The 18,958-nt window shown below is 39.9% G+C and overlaps 1 protein-coding gene across 3 annotated transcripts in view; it reads left to right on the top strand.

Annotated features, from left to right (window-relative positions):
* Positions 1–1,642: 1,642 nt before the first annotated feature.
* The window catches only part of zbtb20 (zinc finger and BTB domain containing 20), a 34,274-nt gene continuing 16,958 nt past the window's right edge, over positions 1,643–18,958 (top strand). The window contains exons 1-3 of one of the 3 annotated variants that reach the window (XM_047606629.1): positions 1,643–1,868; positions 8,744–8,850; positions 10,842–10,916. The gene's annotated coding sequence lies outside the window, so the exon portion shown is untranslated. The remainder of the gene's footprint in view (positions 1,869–8,743; positions 8,851–10,841; positions 10,917–18,958) is intronic. The other 2 variants (XM_047606628.1, XM_047606627.1) reach the window with 2 other exon arrangements.

The raw sequence follows: 18,958 nt of genomic DNA, 5'->3' as shown, positions 1-18,958 counted from the left end.
GCTGAGCCTGTTAATCAAGCCATGTATCTTAAACACTGTTCCGGGAGGCGCGCGCCACGCGAATATGCCCTTCGCGGTCCTAAAATGCCACAATTCTGACGTTTAATGAATATTATAAGCGCTTTTTTATAAACGCAGTTCATTGTCGGATTTGGAGCCGTCGCATTAAGGCCGGCGGTAGTGTTCCTACGGTGTTCCTGGTTAATGTAGGTCAAAGCAGTGACGGAAGGGTGTCCTCCGTTGAACCCGCGGTATTAATCCACATCGCAGTCCTGCAGATGGCGCGCACAGCCAACTGAGTGCCCTGGGTGCTCACCAATGCGCTCACACAACAATATCCGTATGGAGCCGTACCCAGCGAGAGATGGCGATTGTCTGAAGCGACACCTCTGTCTCTCCCGTTAGTGCTGGAGGACTGTGCGAGCAAAGTTCAAGAGTGCAGCTTTTCTTCACGCGAGTTTTTCTCACTCTTAACACGCTGCAGCTCAGGGTGCAGGGTTGTTCATCACGCTGATCTAGCGTAACCTTAGTTGACCTCTTTGTCAGTAAAAGCCTGTCTTTCAGTATCCAGGGCTGCTTACTTTGTACGCCTTCTCCGCTGTATAGCTACTACACACGCATGAATATTTTATTGAAAGTATCTGTTCGACACTACCCTCACCGAGGATCATTATTCTGATCTGAACTACAGACAAGCGTGTACGCACACACGCACACCTGTCACTGTCTAGACAGGGAGGGGGCATTAAGGCGGTGGGTGGGTGGGGGGGGGGTCCCACATGACCCATTACTGTTTTTTTTTCTACGACAACCAGAATGTATCTCAAGGCTCTGGATAATGACAAAATAAAATCAACAACATCATGAGAGAAAAGCAATCGCTCTTCCACATCTGATTGGCCGGCTGAACCGTCACCATGTTTTCCCCTGCTCGCAAACCCGAGGTCAGCTCGGGACGTTAAAAAATAAATAAATGAGAAAATAGAAATGCGTAGAAAGTAGAAGACACGGCAGACAATCTAGCTTGTTGGTGCCGGAGATGATCGACAGCGCCGCCGTCCAATGGGAAGCCGTGGCGCAGCTGGCTCACTGTACTGGCAGAGGCTGCGTCCAATGCAAAGTTCAGACGCGTGACAAACGTATAACTGACAATTCCCCTGTCCTTTAGATTCAAACTGGGGCTAGATTTCTGAGTTCATTCACATTTGTGAACGCTGATATTTTGAACAGCGGGCGTTGGGAGCCACGCACTGAATATATATATATAAAAAAGGAGTTTATGCGTAGATGAGTCGCTTTGACCTGGGTGTAACATGACTGTGAGCCTGTTTCGCACCCTGACTTCCACTTATAAAATGACTGTTGCTGCTCTGGCAGACGAAAACTTGAACACATCGAGTAGGACGAACATTGTGACTACTACTATTACTATAACTCCCACTACTTCTGGAGAGCCATAATGGAGCCGGTTTCACTGTCCCGCTGCGCTCCCCGCGATTGGGGCACAATAATGTTGACGGATTTCTGATCCAACCCAAGACAGTAGACTGTTCTTCCAATGGCAGCTTTAAGTGAAAAGGCGTGCCTGCCTGCCCGCACCCCCCACCCCTTCCCTCCTCCTCCACTACCCCTCAAAGTACTCGATGTATAGTTAAAAAATGGGAGGGCACACTTGAACCGAGCTGCTCTATGAAGGTAGGCTGCAGCGTGTGTTTATTGATGAGATGAAAAGAAGATGGAAGTGAGAAATGAAACAAAGTAAGGGAACATAGAGCTATTAAAACAAACTCAACGCGCTTCGTCAGGGGAAAACAGGGGGAAGCCTTGGAAACGCTGTCGCCACTTTTTGAACGAGCTTCGAAGTGCAGGTAAGAAATTGAGAAAAGTGGAGGAAAAGGGATGGGTCTTTACAACATCTATAACGCTCTTATCAAAGGGGAGAAATACACGGGATTTCATTTCTCGGGGATTAAAACATGCTCGTTGACTTTCGGGTGAGATGCATGAAATGTCACCCACTTCCATGTAGTTGTGGCAGGCTTTACGAATCCAAATATTAAGCGGTACGTTATCGGAAACTTCATTCTTTAGTGGATCATTCAATAAACGTGACGCCAAGCTTGTAAAATGCACTCAAACGAGTCCCTCGTGTTATTGGACTCGTGTTTTTGGCTCCCAAGATTTTTATTTTTATTTTTTTGTTGTCCATTTGTATTCGACTACAAAAACGCGCTGCCCGGGCATTACGCAAGTTTCCCATCTGTCATTATGCTCTCCGTGCCCCTTTACCTTTAGCCCTCTACTTTCGGGTACAACCGTGAGCTGGGCACTCCGGTCAAAGTGTGCTCACAGGTCTGTTTTCTCTCAATCAGAGAAAGCCTGAGCGATGCTCGCTGGCTACTCGCTCGTATTTTACACACTGTGAGCCCGGAACAACTGTGGCAGCGCCGACGTGCGCATTTGGCTTTTAGGTCAGTCATTCGAGTCAGAGGAAACGCGTTTCCTTAGTGCAAATTTACCTCAACACCACGCTCTCACTAGAAATCTGTTTCTTAAAATATATATTCGGTTTGTTGAACTTGCTCGGAAAGATGGTCTGAAATTGATCATTTATAGAAGCGAGCGAGTCGTACAGCGTAATACTCAGACAGATGTCTAGCCCACATTTTTTTGAATTAATATCAATACGGCGTGGCATTCATGAGATGGGGTTACATTTGCTCGGCAGGCGGAGGAAAGCTGGCTAATATTGTGTCTGAAAGGTAAAACAATACTGCGGCTTCAATTTCGGAGATAAATAAGAAGTACAGATGCAGCGGGACTCTGCTCTGGATTTTGGTGCCATGTTCCTCCAGAAATGAATGATCACTTTTCTCCCCTTTACTGTCGCAATCCGCTTTTTGTTCATAGCCTATAGTCTGTTAAAAATGTTTACGATGGGAGGCTGTTATTTTTTTTATTTTTTTATTTTTTATTTTTATTTTTTTGGCATAGGATGGCCTAGATATGGGGGCCACGCTCTGGTGTAATTAAAGTTGCAAGAGACGCTTTTCTGTGAGCCTTTTGAGACATTTTGTTGCAAAATATTCATGGACAACTCGTGATTCCTGAGCTTATTAGATGACTATATACATACAGTCGCTCTTGATTAAAGTTCAATATAGTGTTGGCGCAATAAAATAAATATGTATTTATATGTATATATACACACACACACACACGAAACAATGACTCCTCATAATTTTACCGAAAGGGCCAGGGGGAGTTTATCCCGAGCAACATGTCAGTCTTTAGGGCTCCATCTATCTGTGCGCACGGGATGTGTGTGGCTGGGGAAAGGACAGAACGTCCGTGCATGTGTGTGTGTGTGGCAAACAGATGTTGTCCCAAAGCGCTAGGCTTTGTCGGATAAATGGAGTAATACAGCATGTTCTTGTATCTGCTAGAAACGCCACTTTCTGCAATACATCACGTTTTGTGCCCGATTTATAGACACGGCCCGGAGCCCAGAAGTTGTGCGGGGGTGTAAAGCTGTGCGACAGCACGTTAGTGATGTCAGGGGTTGGGTCCCGGCGTGGAAGGTGTTTCTGTTAATAGCCACAAACAAGAAGACCGGTCCCGGGTTTGACCCTGGGGAGGACGGCGCGTAGAGCGCTGCGTCCATCTCCCTCCGCTGGCACGGTATTTCGGTGCACCTGCGTGTACATAAAGGTTTTTAGGTGTGCCTTTATCTTTTCCCACTCTTGTTGCGGTCTCTTCCTCCTTTTCATTCAGAATACCACAACGTAAATGGGTTGCAGTCTTATGTAATTGGTGGATGCACTGGATCTTTTATGAATGTACACATTTGGGGAGCTGTTCGTGCGGCACTTCACCTAAGATTTTTAACGCGCATGATTGCAGACGAGCATATGGATTTGATAGGGTGCTTGTAGTTGAGAAAGTAAATAATTAAATAGTCACAATGTGCATGCTGGATTGAATCATCCTCGTTTGAAAAAAAACAAAAAAACAAAATGTAAAATAATAATAATAATAAAAAATCCATTTAAGAGTGCTTGTCTTGCCTCTAAGTGGGCTCTCACCACAGCTTCATGAGCTTCATGTCAAAAACTCTATCAGCACAGTGGTGTACAGTAGCTGCTGGAAGAGAGTCAGCCATTATGTGCTGTGGGAGTGTTTGTAGTCCCAGTATCAGGTGCCCAGCTTCATTTCAGTTAAGTCGCTAATGAGTATTTGTATGTATGTATTCCACATGTACATTAATATTCACGGTGTTTGAGCCATCACCATTTGCCTGCTTTCTGTGTCACAGCTTAAACCCACCAATGACTAATGAATATTTAAGAGTATGTCTGCAGATCAAGGAAAGTCATTATTATATCAAGGAGAACCCAGCAGATACACTGTAGACCTGCACTATCCTGAAAACAAGGGGGTGGAGGGGTGTTCAGTTAATCCACACCCGGTAATCAATCCCAATTTTCTTTTGGCTTCACCATCCCTCACTCGTCCTCTGTAACTCGCCTTCGTCTCTTCTTGTCGTGTTTTTTGTTATTGACCAACAAAACTGGCACAATGCGGCCACAGGACGCAGTTTTGAAATGGCTGATTTAGTCACACTTTTGCACATTTCTCTCACCTGATTATTTGGGTTGATTCAAGTGAAAAAAAAATGTGTAAGGGTAAGGGTACTATGCTGTACTACTGTAATCAGGGCTTCTTTGGAAGAGACATACAACAAAACGACAACAACAATCTTCTTGTTCTGTACATGCACACAGATGGCAGATCGGTATTCCAAATAATTTTTTAAGTGGAGTAAAGGCACTGCTGTCCAAATAGATAAGACAGAGACATCTCTGTGAAGCCTCCGCAATTATAAATTTCTGGCATTCCCACAGGTTCCAGCCATCTTTACCAGGCTGTTACCAGGTAATCCTGGTGGCCCCTAACTTACACAATTAAATTTATAAATATATCTTCAATAGGAATCTCTTTGTATGCACGTAGTGGAAAAGACAAGAGCGGTAGGAGTGAGCGTGTAATATTGGTCATGAGCAGAATTCACTGAATCACACATTGCCGTTCTTTTTGCCTTGTGTAACTGTAATTGTATTCATCTAAAATGCAAATTTAGAGAGTGTACTTATGGGTTTCGACATGTACAGACAATATTAAAAGATGAAGAGAAATTAATGTTGCAAGATTTAAATTTCCACGTTGTGTGTTTTGCCGTTGCATGACAAAAACTCACACTTGAGTTCATTCTGGCACTTTGTGTAGCCCGGTTGAGCATATTTGGCAGCCATTTTGGGAATGCAGTAGAGATCCATCGATATAACAAGCCACTTTGTGGATAGCATCCAGAATGTCACAGTGCTTGTTAACTGCTTGGCCTTTTTGTCTCAGGCAGAGTTGATCCTTTCCCAGTTTTTATTTTTTTTTTCTTTGTTTGTTTTTGTTTTTCCGTTCCTGTATGATACTCACTAGAAAGAAGTATATTCCCTCGTGGAGTAAGGCTCATGTTTGATGTGATTGCCAAATGAGACCGTTTTCAGGTGCACATCTTAAACCTAATAAGTCTAGTAGTTAACTGTGCAATAGCATTTAAAGTTTTAATAGACTTTACGCTTAAAGATTTGGTTTTGTTTAAGATGAAAAGATAAAGTTTCTCAGTTTCTCACCTAAAGTTTATTGCCAACGCTCCTGTTTTACACAGCAGTTACAGTTGTAATGCTGTGTTTGAGTCCCTGGTTGCCATGGAAACCTCAAAAAAAAATCTGTAACCCCTATAGCATTTTAGAAGGAAAGAATTTTGTATGAAACAAACTCATTGATTTTCTCTACATCCCCTGATCACAGTAAAAACATTAGCAGTTCTGCTTTGGGGGATTTTTTTTTTTTTTTTTTTGTTGCAGAAATTAATTGGCAGGCTAGCCACCTCCTGGCTCACTGGCTTGGATTTCTCAACCCCAAATCACCCTTTTCACACATAACATGCTTTGCTTCATATTATCTTCATATTATTTTTTTATTCATTTTTTATTCTTGAAAATACTAATAACACAATCACCTATTGACAATCAGTATAAGCCGCCTTTGTAATTAAGGAGGGAGCATTAGTAGCTTTGTGGAATGAGTTATGGTGACAAACAACAGATTATTCTTTGGTTTTAAGGGGAGGAAATATGCATCTTTTTTATTGATGAGGTGGAAAGGATAAAAACACTTTGGAATAAAATATAAGATTATTATTTTAGACCAATCTGTATTTTGTTTATTCATAATTCTTAAAGAAGAAGGAACTGAGAAGGATATATTTTTTTTTGGTTAATTGGCAGTCAGAATCCAAAAGACTGGTCACAATGACTTTGAGATCATGCAGCACGTAGGAAACGGACAAACAAAAAACTTTATGGTATGCTTTTCAGTTTTCAAAGGACATTTGTTTTGGAATCTTCCCTCCCTGCAAGTATCACAGGAATGTGAAATGAAAGCACACATTGAGACCGAATAAGTATTTGCGAATGTGCCAGGCAGTCGTCAGGAAGCTTTTGTTCGGTTATAAAACTTTATGAAGCCTTATGAAACACAGTTGCTCCCCCTAATTCCCAAATAGCTTGATGGCAGAATATAAGAGGAGTGACTGTTGAGTGTTTCCAAAATGTGGATAGAATTGCACACTTCATCGTGGCCCCGGGGCAAACTATTTTTTATTATTTTACACATTGATATAGGTTCAACAAATCAGATTTTATTGATTTATGTTCAGGATCATATAATTATAAAATATCTTTCTTGTTCCTAAGATGTGTTCATTGCATGTAAATTTTCTCTTGCTCTTTGATACATGTACAGTACATACAGTACAAACACAATGCTGCACGTGAACATGTGTTTCCATTACCTATGCTAAAATTGCTAACAGACTGTTGAGTCACGCTCCTTAAATATTCCTGATGTTCTTTCCCAAGCTTTTTATTTGAGCTGTTTGTTACAGAAGTCCTTCTTTCACATTTTCAAATCAACTAAAAATTATTGAAATAAAATATAATTGAATCCCTCAGGAAGTATTTAATTTTTTTTAAGAAACTCACCCTGTGAACACACATGCTGGCTTAGGTATTCAACTGATTCAAAAAATGTATCCTGGATTCTAATAGCAAAGTTGTACGTTTGCCAAGGTGCATGTGTGTCCTCAATTCACCCTGCTACCCATATGGTTTCCTCCAAGTCATGCTTAGATCACTGCCTAGTTGAAAGGGAAGGGAGTTTAAGAAAATGAAAAGGTATTATAATCCTTCGTAACTTTATAAACTATCATACAGAGAATAAGTGTTGTAAATTCTCCACTTCCTTCTTGGCATCCGGGTGACTTTTTAAGCCTCATGCCAGTAAACTTCACTCACAGCAGCTAAAATGTTAAGATTGTTCAGAGTCTCACTCAGAGTACTGTACATCGGTATGTGCTGTGCTTTGGGTAAACTCAGGGAGAATTATTTACACAATAGTATTTGTGTTGTGGTATTATTTAAAAAAAAAAAAAAAGATAGTTGGAACCGTCCAGTATTTCCACAGAATTTAGAGCTGTATTCTTTCTTTTTTTTCTTCTTTTTTTTCTTGAGTTGAAATGCAGCTGCAGGTAATCACGGTCGGGCATTATGCCTTCTGGTAGATATTTTTTAAACAAAGAATTTTCTTTTGAAATTGTCATCGTGAAATGAAAGGAATATGTGTTCTGATACCTTAAATATCAGAATGCAATTTACCTTCTATTTATTTTTTTGTACACATTTAAATTTATTCAGACTTTTTTATTAATTTACTAATTTGAATAGCAACTCACTGTTTAAAGGACTGAGACAGAAATTACCGTTTGATTCACAGTGTTGGTTGCAAGGAAACGCATGCCTAACCTGTTCAACAACAAGCAAATGGCGGGAGAGTTGTTGCTGGGTTTATTTTATAATATCTTGATATGTGATTATTGTATAACCTGGTACACATTTTGAATGTATATACGGTATAGTCCATAGTACATATGTGTTGGACTTCTTGAGATGGTCAGAAGATTTGAACACCAGTGTAATGGTTCAGTCGTAGCAGTGGTGGCATGCTGCTTTTCATTTCAGTGAGAACTTTTTAAATTAGAGACCTTGTGGCGTCTCTTATGTAAAGCTTATGTTTACTTTATAGTGTATTCGAATTGGTTAAGTGGTGAGATTACAAGCAAAATGTCTACTGTAGTCTTGTATTTCCTAAAGAGATATTTTGTACTGTGGTCGTTCCGGCCGTTGGCATCTTGGCAGCACCTGACTTTCACCTAACTCATGGCTAATTCAAAAAATGAGGCGGAGCCTGAGTGGAGCTCAGGCACGAGCTAGCAGCCTGTGAGGGCACTTGTTTTTCACTCAAAGGAAACACACCCTTCGTTATACATAACTTTAAGCCTTAATACTAATTTAAACAGATGAGCTATACAACAGTTCAGCCTCTGTACTGTTGGCATAAATGGGGGGAAATTTTTCCCAAGCTGCAAACCTTTGTTTCTGCTGCACATATGGTGACTTTCAAATGAGGTCTTTTGAGATGACTCGCTTTCACAGCCAGCCTCAAGTGGCTGTTTAAAGAATTGCAGCTTGTGCCGTTTATCTGTTGGCTTCATTATTTAACTGCAGAAATCTCGTTCTAAACATCCATTCATTCCTGTGGTATGTTTATCTTACTTATTTCTGTCCAGGGTCTGTCCAGCATATCCCAACATACATTAAGAGGAAGACTGGTCACTGAGATAACACACAAACAGAAAAAGACACTCAGGGAGGCAACAGGATCTACCTGTTAAAGGTATAGTATGTGGTGGAAATTTCTGTTGAAATAAAACAAAATCAGAAACACTGGTCATTCAGTAGGTATTAATACAGACTCACAGCACAGCCAAAGCACAGAGCAATGCAGGTGGCAAATGAGCAAAGAGGGCACAACGATGCTATGCTTTATATCCCTTATCTATTAAAGTTCATGCTGTTCACTCCTTTCATCCATCTGTTTAGCCCCAAGGAACAGTGGCAATGAACTTAGTCACACAACTTAAAAGAAAACACAAATAATATAAAACTGACTTCAATAAACCTAAAGTTGTAAGCTACATCTAAACAAGTTATAGGAAATCACAGGGTGACAGAGCAATACCAGTCAATATGTGGATCCAAACCTATACTGTATAATTTACAAACTTAGCTAGAAGTCACCTGCTGGCCAACAGTAATGACTTACAGGTCATGTACATTCATCATAAGTTAAAGACAGTAGCCTTCATTAAATTTGCTTGCAGAAAAACTGACTGAAAATTCTAAATAATGTACAACATTGTACAAACCTCTACTTTAAGCCATGCAAAATAGAAGTAGCACATTTGCTATACAATCTCTCAAACATATCCATTCATGTGATATCTCAGGCATGCCCCGAGGGAATTTCTTCCAATTTGGCACAGAAGTGCATGTCGACTCCAGGCAGGAAGAATTGTTTAGAGTTTGCTGGTCAAAGGTAACAGTGACCTCTCATAACTGAAACATTCATACGGTAATTATGTTGAAGGTTTATATCCAAAAGGTCAACTTCTTTCAGAAGTTGTGCGGAAAGACTTCTGTTAAATTTCTTCAAATTCTTCACTATGCTAAGCTCATTTTATTGTGCAAAAGAAACTTTGTATTGACCTATAATGTGTTTTGTACATCAGAGAGGACAGCCTGAACTCCAGCATAATCATAATCGAATCATAAGTCAATACACATATATCTCATATTGTTGTTGGTGATTCATTGCATTGCATAATTTACATTCACCGCATAATTAATTCAAACCCATTACAAACCAACTGGGGTTTGGTTTACAGCTACACTGTTCTTTTTGTTTTGCTTTTTTTCTCAATGAAAATACTAAATTGGCGAAATTAAAATTAACAGTACGAAACCGTCACCACACCATAAAATTTAAATTTAAATTTCACTACTATCATAGGTCTTTTACGAGGAATATCAAGGTTTTTTAGGGGTATAATCAACAGCAACAAAGCTTTAACTGAAAGAAATCACTGTCAGGAATTTTGCTTTGGATTGAAATTCTTTAAGAAAAAAAAACACTTTATACATTTTTAAGTAATATTTGTTCTGATACTTAATACATCGTGTATTGCCCCAAAATGTGCCTTTATACTGTGTATAAATATAGATATAATTAAAAAAATATATATATTAACCTTTGTCGAAGCATATTTAAAATGAAATAGCTCAAAATCATTGTTAATTTGAGCAATGACCCACTGTATTAACAACTATAAAAGACATGCTTATGATTTTTTATAAGGTTGATTTAAGACAAATGACTAAGGCAATACAATCTTAACCTGTTCAAAAACAAATGGCAAGACAATTATCACTATTGCTTTGTTTTGCAAAAGGTTTGACATTTATCAGTGAGTAAAGAAAAATAAGAACGTGATTATTCCAGTGGCATTCATGAAACACCATCAAATATTCACTGCAGATGCAGTCCTTGTGTCGGGCTCCTTCAGATGTGTAATGGTTCAGCACTAGCAGCAGTTCTCAATTCATTGAAATGTTTAGATAAAATAACTTTAAATGAGTACTTATGGCAGCTGCTATGCACACTAAGCTTATTTTCCTCTTGAAATGTCAATGTATGGGTTAACTCACCTGAATGCATTACAGGCAAAATTGCAAAATGCCCTTTGAGTGTAGTAGGCTTTGTTGCTGGCTAGTGTCTCAACATTCATTCATTCATGTAGTATTTTTTCTGTTCGTGCTTCTGTTCAGGGCCAGTCCAGCATATCCCAACATGCATTTAGAAGACACCAGGTCACTCGGCTAACACACAGAGAAACCACAAAGGTAATAGGAGCTAGCTCCTAAAGGTATACTATTAGATTTCCAACCCTAAAATTCTTGAACCTCTCAATCTAACCAGGGCAGTACAAATGATTTATAAGTACCACTTTTGTAATATGACCTACTGAATATACCCACATACCTTGATGTTCATACCTTTGAGTTCCTGGACTAGTGATGTTAGCCATATCGTTGTGTTATTCTCATGGATGGGATATCTGAGGAAATCCTTTAACAAATTTCTCCAAATTTGACACAGAAGTTTACTGTAAGTGCAGGACAAACTGATTAGGTTTTTGGAAGTCAGAGGTCACAGGGACTTCTCACAAATGAAGAATTCAAACAGTAATTTTACATAGATTTCTAATATCTATAATGGAAATGTAGTGACATCTAAGAATTGTAAGAATCGTTCAAATTGTATTCAGTGCCTTAAAATTGTTCACGTCATGTAGGAGCTGACAGACATGGAAGCAAACTACAATTTCACTGGAGGCATACAATGAGGACGCACTGAATCTGGTTTCAGTAATGTTTCCAGAAACAGACGATCAGCTTAGTTTACATTCTGTCTGTTATCATCAAACATGATGTTTCTGCTGCAACAGACCACACATATGATTATAGCCATATGATTATTATAAACAGAGCTGATGGGTTCTCATGTTATCACTTTACTTTAGGCTTAATTCACTCTGTATTGACTCACTAGTGTTTTCTGTACATCAGAGAGGACTACCGTAACTACAGCAATCATAATAGGAAGTGTAGTGATATGGAACAAACAAATGTGGTATGTTGTTGGTGGTGACTGCATAGCAACAAACAACGATAGCCAAGTAATGTAATACAAACACATTACAAACCAACTGGGGTTTGCTTTAATTACAGCTTGTACAGCTACACTGGTTTTCCCAATAGAAGATGCAAAAAAGGCAGAAATAAAAGAACAGAACAAAAGCTGCATTTATTATCCAGTAAAAATAGCCACCTCATCATAGCATTAATGCATTTTAATTCAGTTTTACTGCTTATATCCTTGATCTTCCAGGGGAATACTTTTTTATTTTTATATACAATATGTGCATTTTATTTGGATAACTGTGCATCTCAGGTAATGGGTTAGTCCATTCACTAAATATTGTGCATTGAACAGCTAACCTAAAGCTAAAGAATAAATCAGGCACCCACCTGATATAATTGATATAACACAACCTAACCACACAGAGAAGTCATGCACGTACATGGAGCAATTAGCAGCTATGCACAAGTACATATATGCAATAGAACTAGTGTAACCGCACCAACTGGCGGCCCCAACATAGTCTTTAGCCGTCAGCTGCTAAAAACAGGTTGTGAGACAAAGTTACAACGCAGTGTTGTGCAATAAAGCTCGAACAGCAGCCTTAAATTAAAAAGCATTTAGAGTGTAATTTTGCTTCAAATATTGACACATTTCACTAAGTTTCTGTAAGGAAGTGTACCACACTACAGTGAACATCATAGGTGTGAGTTGTGCGCACATTTTTGTGACACTATCTGTGTTCATATTTACTGAGTAGCAGTGTGTGTGACTGATATCATTCTTTCAGTACAGTTTTGCAAAATGTCTCTACTCGTCATAAATATCCTATGACAACTGATACTGTCTTCAGACTGAATGACCTTATTGTTCCTATGTTTTCTGTCTGTTCGGTGTTTAGAAATACGAGCTAACTGAAATGTTATGCAGCACCGTAACGTTTCAGTTAGCTCAAATTCCTAAATAACATCTAGACCTCAATTTTCTTTGCCTTTGCTAATGGTAGAATGAGATTAACACAATACCAGAAGGGGGAATTCTTGGCCTTTCTCTCATTTCTTGTGAAATTCTGTAGTTGGCTTGCTTAACAAGTTTGTCTTGCAACACAGTATTGTATGGATAAAGTTTCCTAATGTGGTACATTGCCCCCTCTACCACACACACACCTTCCAAAACCCCATTGTATTAACAGAAACCCTTTGAGCCAACTTTTGTTTCAGTCACTACATCTAACTGATCAGCCAGCCTGCAGTCCACTGAACTTACCAACTCCTGGTGTATATAGGGCAATCTTGCGGTCGACTGTTTTACAGTGTGTCAGCATTACACTTTTAGATGTCAAATGAGCTGAGGAGACATATATAATCTGTATTTACTACACAACAGCTTGCCAAACTAAAAATACATTAAACTCCTCTAATGTCCATAGGGCTCAAAATAAACGCAAAATCTTTATATTTAGTCCGCTGGATTATTCAGTGAGGAAAATCTTCACTTGGGGAGGATGTAACATGAACTATGCCTCACGTTCTGTCTCAGCCCAATGGCATTCGTGTTGTTGTAGCTACAGACAGAAGAAATACGTTACATCATATCACTTTTTTGAAATGACCACTTTCACTGTTTCCCTAGGCAAACATGCAGCGTGTTAACAGTTTTTGTAGCCTGCTGAATCCTTTTAACTGGGCTCACCATATTCTGTGAGAGACACTAGATTGCTGACCCTTGAAGCGCGGGCCCGGCTACCAGAGCTGCTGTACTGCTTTAAGCACCTCCCTCATGCGTTTTGTGAAAGTTCAGCTCTATGCTGGACCATCACGGCACTGGCTCGTGCTCCCTCGTGCAGCTGCTGGTGAAACACATGGCAGCCGAACTCCTGAAGCTGCTCACAATTACTCACAAACACGTGGTGGATTAATAATGTCAGAATTCACTGCAGGTGGTTAAATTATCGTTTAGATTATAGGCTCAGATGGCAAATAAATTTACAGCACACGTGTTAATGCATGTGTCAGTTTAAAAAAAAAGTGTTTACTTATCTAAGATGCTGCTGTTTAGACCACACGTGTGCAGTGCGTGAATACATATATATATATATATATATGTATATAAAAATACACATGTATATATATCTATATACACACGCACTGCACACGTGTATATTAAAAACAACAAAAAAAACATTTTTTTTGCTGTTTCCTGAGCTCCAAATACTGAGTGTGAGGCTTCATTGACAGTATACAGTCACTCTTTACACGTCCAGAGCCTGTGCAATACTGTACAGTGTAAGAACTGCCTGCATGTCTGCAAAGGTCCCACACTGTCCTCTCATAATTCAGGACAAACTTTTTTTTTTTCTTGTTTATCTCTCAAGGACAAAAAGTCAAGAGACACTTTGTTTCCTTTGTCGTTACGGCACCTCTGTTTACTGTCCAGCCTTAAATAGAGACATAAGATCTCTTGCCTCGCTGCACGTATTAATCGCTCTTTATTGTAATAGACGGAGAAGTCCTATGTGAGCATATATTCATGAAGATCTCTTAATGGTCTGTGAGGTCCCTTTGTGGAGTGGTAAAATGTCCTTGACATGTGTAGTAGCAGTAGAGAGGCGGTTGCCGTGGACACTTGTGCCTAAATGATAACTCTTGAATTCAGCATTATCTGCTTCGGGGGGTTAGAGGTGTTTTGGAGACTATCATGTGAGTAGTCAGATGGTTCTTTTTGGTCAAATGCTCATTAACAAAAGCAGAGCCATTTGCCAAATCGGAGTTATTAAAAAAAAAAAAAAAAAAACTCGGTTCCATCACCAAAATGACGTACTGCTTTTAATTTTAAATGGATGTAAGCCAAGAGTTTGGCAGTTAGTTTTTTCCTCCATCTGTGCTCTTAGAGGAAACTTCATAAAATACAGTTATAGAAATTTTACTAATTCCTGAGTGTTTGTGTGGACTTTGTCTGAAGAAAGTATATTAGAAGTAGATTATCCTCCCATCTGTAAATACACAATGGAACTGCAATGGATAGCGGGTGGCAGTGGGTGTGTTTTTGACAGAAAATGACGAAGTTGAACAAGCTGTCCTCCTTTAACTGTCTTCTACTTGTGTAATGGTATTGCAGTGTTTATTGTTATTTGTTTGTATGAGGAATTTATTTGAAAGCCGCACATCCTGTCACACCGAGTGGCTTTCGGTTGGACCGAATATCTTAACACATTAATCTGCTGTGCTATCTGCTGAGACATTTTTAGTGGCAGTGGAACTAAACATGAGCATTCGTCTGACTGACTACAAGGAGTTAACAGTGGTACAAGTTAGTGTGTGATTCACCGAAATGCATGAGAGTAATGCAGTTTGTTCAAGCAATTTTAACTGAGCAGCGGTCACAACATTACATTGGTGTAATTACTTCACAAGGCATTAACTGAGTAAGACAGCAGTCGACGGAGGGAAATTGTTATTGAGATGCTATTTTATGTTGTTTGCATATTTTGAAAAAACGTTTCTGGTGGGGAGCTTAAAATCGAAACTATAGCAGTGAAGGAAGAATCAGTAGTCCCACGTCTTTTGTAGGTGAAGAGCCAGTTCAAAGTTCAGAAAGATAATTCATGTGGCAGCTGCATCAAATGTGATTCAAACGTGTTAAGATTATTATTTCAAACAGGTTCCAAAAATATTTCATCGGTTATGTGATGTTGCACCCTACAATTTCAGTCAAGGGAGCAGGAGAAACGGAAAAAAAAACAGTGTGTGAAAGTCTTGGCTCAACTTGTCAACAGCCTACGAGTGCTTGTTGGTGATATTCAGCGACTGCTATAAAGGCAAATCAATTAAATCTTGAGACTGGGATGTGTTTTTCTGCAACTTCCCTGAATTGTATGGGAGTTTACGCTACATTACTTACCTGTTAAGTGTTTTGCGGCCTTATAGAGCAACACTCAAAAGGTAATAAGAGACAGGGCACTCTGAATCACTCCAATTTAATCAGCTGGCGCTGTTGTTGGCCAGAGATGAATAATTTTTAATAGCGCAGATCAAAGGCAACCCATAGCACGATAACGTTAGAAAAAAAAATTTATTATTTTATTTTGTTGTTTTTCGTTAGAAAAGTTTACGATGACAGTGAGGTGTGTCTGCATGTGTTTTATCAGAGGTGTGAAACAAACAAGTTGAGTCTTAATCAAACACACCTTCAGTTGTCTCCCATCAGATCGACACTTAGAACGACGCTGCATATTTACATTGTGAAGTGAATTATATCAGATCACATATTCAAACCACGCTATTAAAGCATAATTTCTGCGCTTAACATGAATGGATGATTTAAATGAATAATTCCAACATTGGACTGTAATTGTTAAGCAAACTTATTGTTATTACGGTGTAGCGCAAGACGCTCTTGACAGATGCAAATCTGTGCGAGATTCATCAGGATGCTGTATGCACAAGCATGGACATGAGCTTTTCATAATGCCCCGTGGCCCCTTTGTCTCCAAACCGAAATGCACCAGGGGCCTTGAATATATGCTTGTAGTGTGTGTTGTAAGCAGTATTTGCATATTCAAGATGTACATTATTCACATGGCTGATACTGCTCCTTTCATGAGCATGCCTCTTATGTCTGTTCTCAACCCCCATCCCCCATCCTGACAATTTTAACCCCCACCCCCCACCCCTTGATTAACTAATGTCCAATTCGATGCAGCGTATTTCATGAGCTTGTCACCTAATACAGGCAGCTGATTAACCTGGAGTCTGGCTGGTGAAGTTGCAGCCCTCATCTCCCTGTCTTAATTTCTTTTTTTTTTTTTTCTTTTTGCCCCCGTCCCCTCCCCTCCCTCTCCCTCATCCTCCACCCCTTTCTCAGTCTTTGTTGTGGCGGCAGCAGCAGAGCATGCATTGCATTGGCGGTCTGAAGCATTGTGTCTGATTTCCAGCAGACAAACTGACCTCTGGGGATTTATTGACAGCAAACTCCACAGAGGCAGACACAGAGCTGGGAGAATGGAGGCAGCCTAGAGAGGGGCGGAGGGTGTCGGGGAAGGTTTGTAGGGAGGGAGGGAGAGAGAGGAGGGGGTGCAGACGGAGAGATAGACGGATGGAAGGAAAGACAGAGAGAGTTTCAACATGATGAAACAGGAAACAGGTAGACACACACCCAGATAGAGAAAGAAATCAATAGGGGGGTGGGGTACACACCCTTAATTTAGTCTGGTTTAAAAATTTTTTTTTTGGTCTGAGCATTGGGAAGTGAAAGAAAATGGCCGCCTCCTACAAGGATCTAATTAATTTTGAAGGATCATCAGCCCCTTTAGTCCAAGGCAGGGTACAGGAGGGAGGGAGGGAGACAGACCCCTGGGCTGATTAGAATTCACTGCAGGTAGGCGCTGGCTGCTGCTCACCCACTGTGTCACGGCTAAAATGGAATCAGTGTTGTGAGTGGCAGTCTGGGCAACTGAAGCCCGCTTGCCTTGGCCTGCTCCTTTGTTGCCAGCATTCACCTCACTTTACCCCTTGGGCAGGTGGATTTACATGTCTCGATGGGAGAGGGAATATGAAGAGGAAACATATATGTTTGCATTGTCTTTACAGTAGAGACAAAAAAAGCCCACAGTTGGATTTCTAACTGTACCCCGCAGGAAACCAAAAAAAGGTCAAATTGTACATGTGCTGCAGCGCGATAAAAAGAAGGCTTTGTAATGATGGCATTTCTGTTGGGCTTGACTTTCAGTTCCAATATATTTAAGTAATAACGCTGAGGTTAAGGGGAAAGTCACACCTACAGTATACTCAGCTGTGTTTTGGGTTGTGCCGAGTTAGGCAGTAGATCTAGGCTCATGCTTGTGGTTCAGGCCTTTATTGAGGTCTATAATAAAAGATTTTGATGGGTTATTTCAGGTACAACAGAAAAGGGTTAATGTTTAATTTTAATTGTAGGTGTTAAGAATTTCACTTTAATGCCTTTTCTGACCTGACCAAGATGGAGGAATACACAAATGTGTGTGTACGCACGCTTTAGTGTCAAAGAATAAACCGTCTCAGTATCGAGTAATCCCCCTCTGCTGCTAAACACGCTATTACTTGTCTATATCTGATCATCAAATTTGTTAGTTGAAAGAACATCTCAGAAAAAAAAACACATATATCACCGCTTGCTTTACTTCCTAAATGAGGCCTGCGGACCCAGAACAGCTTGTGAGCACAGCTATTACACGTTTCACCAAGATATTCTGCTTCAAAATTATAGATAATAAAGCATTTGTGGCCTAACATTTATTATTACCTTTTCGCAGAAACATGTGAGACGTACAGGCAGATAGTGGTCCCTGTACCAGAGGGTACGTGAGGTCACCTGCTTAAAATTAAATTGTTTTCATCTGTGGATTTTCTCCCCAGTGTCTAAAAGTGGGAGGTGTGTTCTTTTACTTGAGAGCTGCAAAAGAATAATTTGTGTCAACATTAATGTGCAGGTCTGGTCAAATCCTAGCCACGCTCTGTTCATCCAACACACAACACATTGCACTCGCTGGCATTTCAGAGAGCACTTGATGTCCGTGTCGTAGCAAGCGCGGCTGCCATTAATTGTCTTTTACTCATAAAAGTCATGTCAGATCATACGTGGAAATAAAATCCCAGCTCAAATTAATGATAAATATTCCCATTCTCACATGCCGTTTAATTCCCAGATACTTTTGAAGCTTCATTTGTTGTAATTCTTGTTGGAAACAGTGTGGGAGAGAATTTGTAAATTTAATTTTTTCCCCAACCTGCCTGACCTTAAATGATACCATGAGTATGTGATTTTAATGTGGTTGGTTTTATATTATTTGGATTCCGGTTTTCTTGCTAATGTGTTTGTACAGCATAAGAGCAATTGTCAGGCTATCTTAGCGTCACCAAACCAGCTCATCACATGCTTAATGTTGCTGAATGCCTTTCTTGTATTTTTCAATGAATGCCTCGTGTGTTTAATATTTGACTCTTTTCTATTATTGCAGTGTTGCTCTGCATCTGTATTATACTCAGATATCATAGTATTTGATCAAATGAAAAAAGGTGGGAGGCATTGCCGAAAAATTCAAATCACTTTTTTGGGAAAGGCGTGGTTTAGTTGCTCAGCAGGTAAGGTAACTGTTGAGAAAAGAACTGGCTGCAGTGCCAATATTTTTTTTTCCAACCTTGATTTGTAGTTTGTGGTCATATGCACACAGGAACACCCATTCGTTTAAAAAACTCACTCATCTGTT

The sequence above is a fragment of the Mugil cephalus genome, chromosome 15 (genome assembly GCF_022458985.1).
Source record: "Mugil cephalus isolate CIBA_MC_2020 chromosome 15, CIBA_Mcephalus_1.1, whole genome shotgun sequence".
Taxonomy (NCBI): domain Eukaryota; kingdom Metazoa; phylum Chordata; class Actinopteri; order Mugiliformes; family Mugilidae; genus Mugil; species Mugil cephalus.
This window is presented reverse-complemented; position numbering and strand designations above follow the sequence as displayed.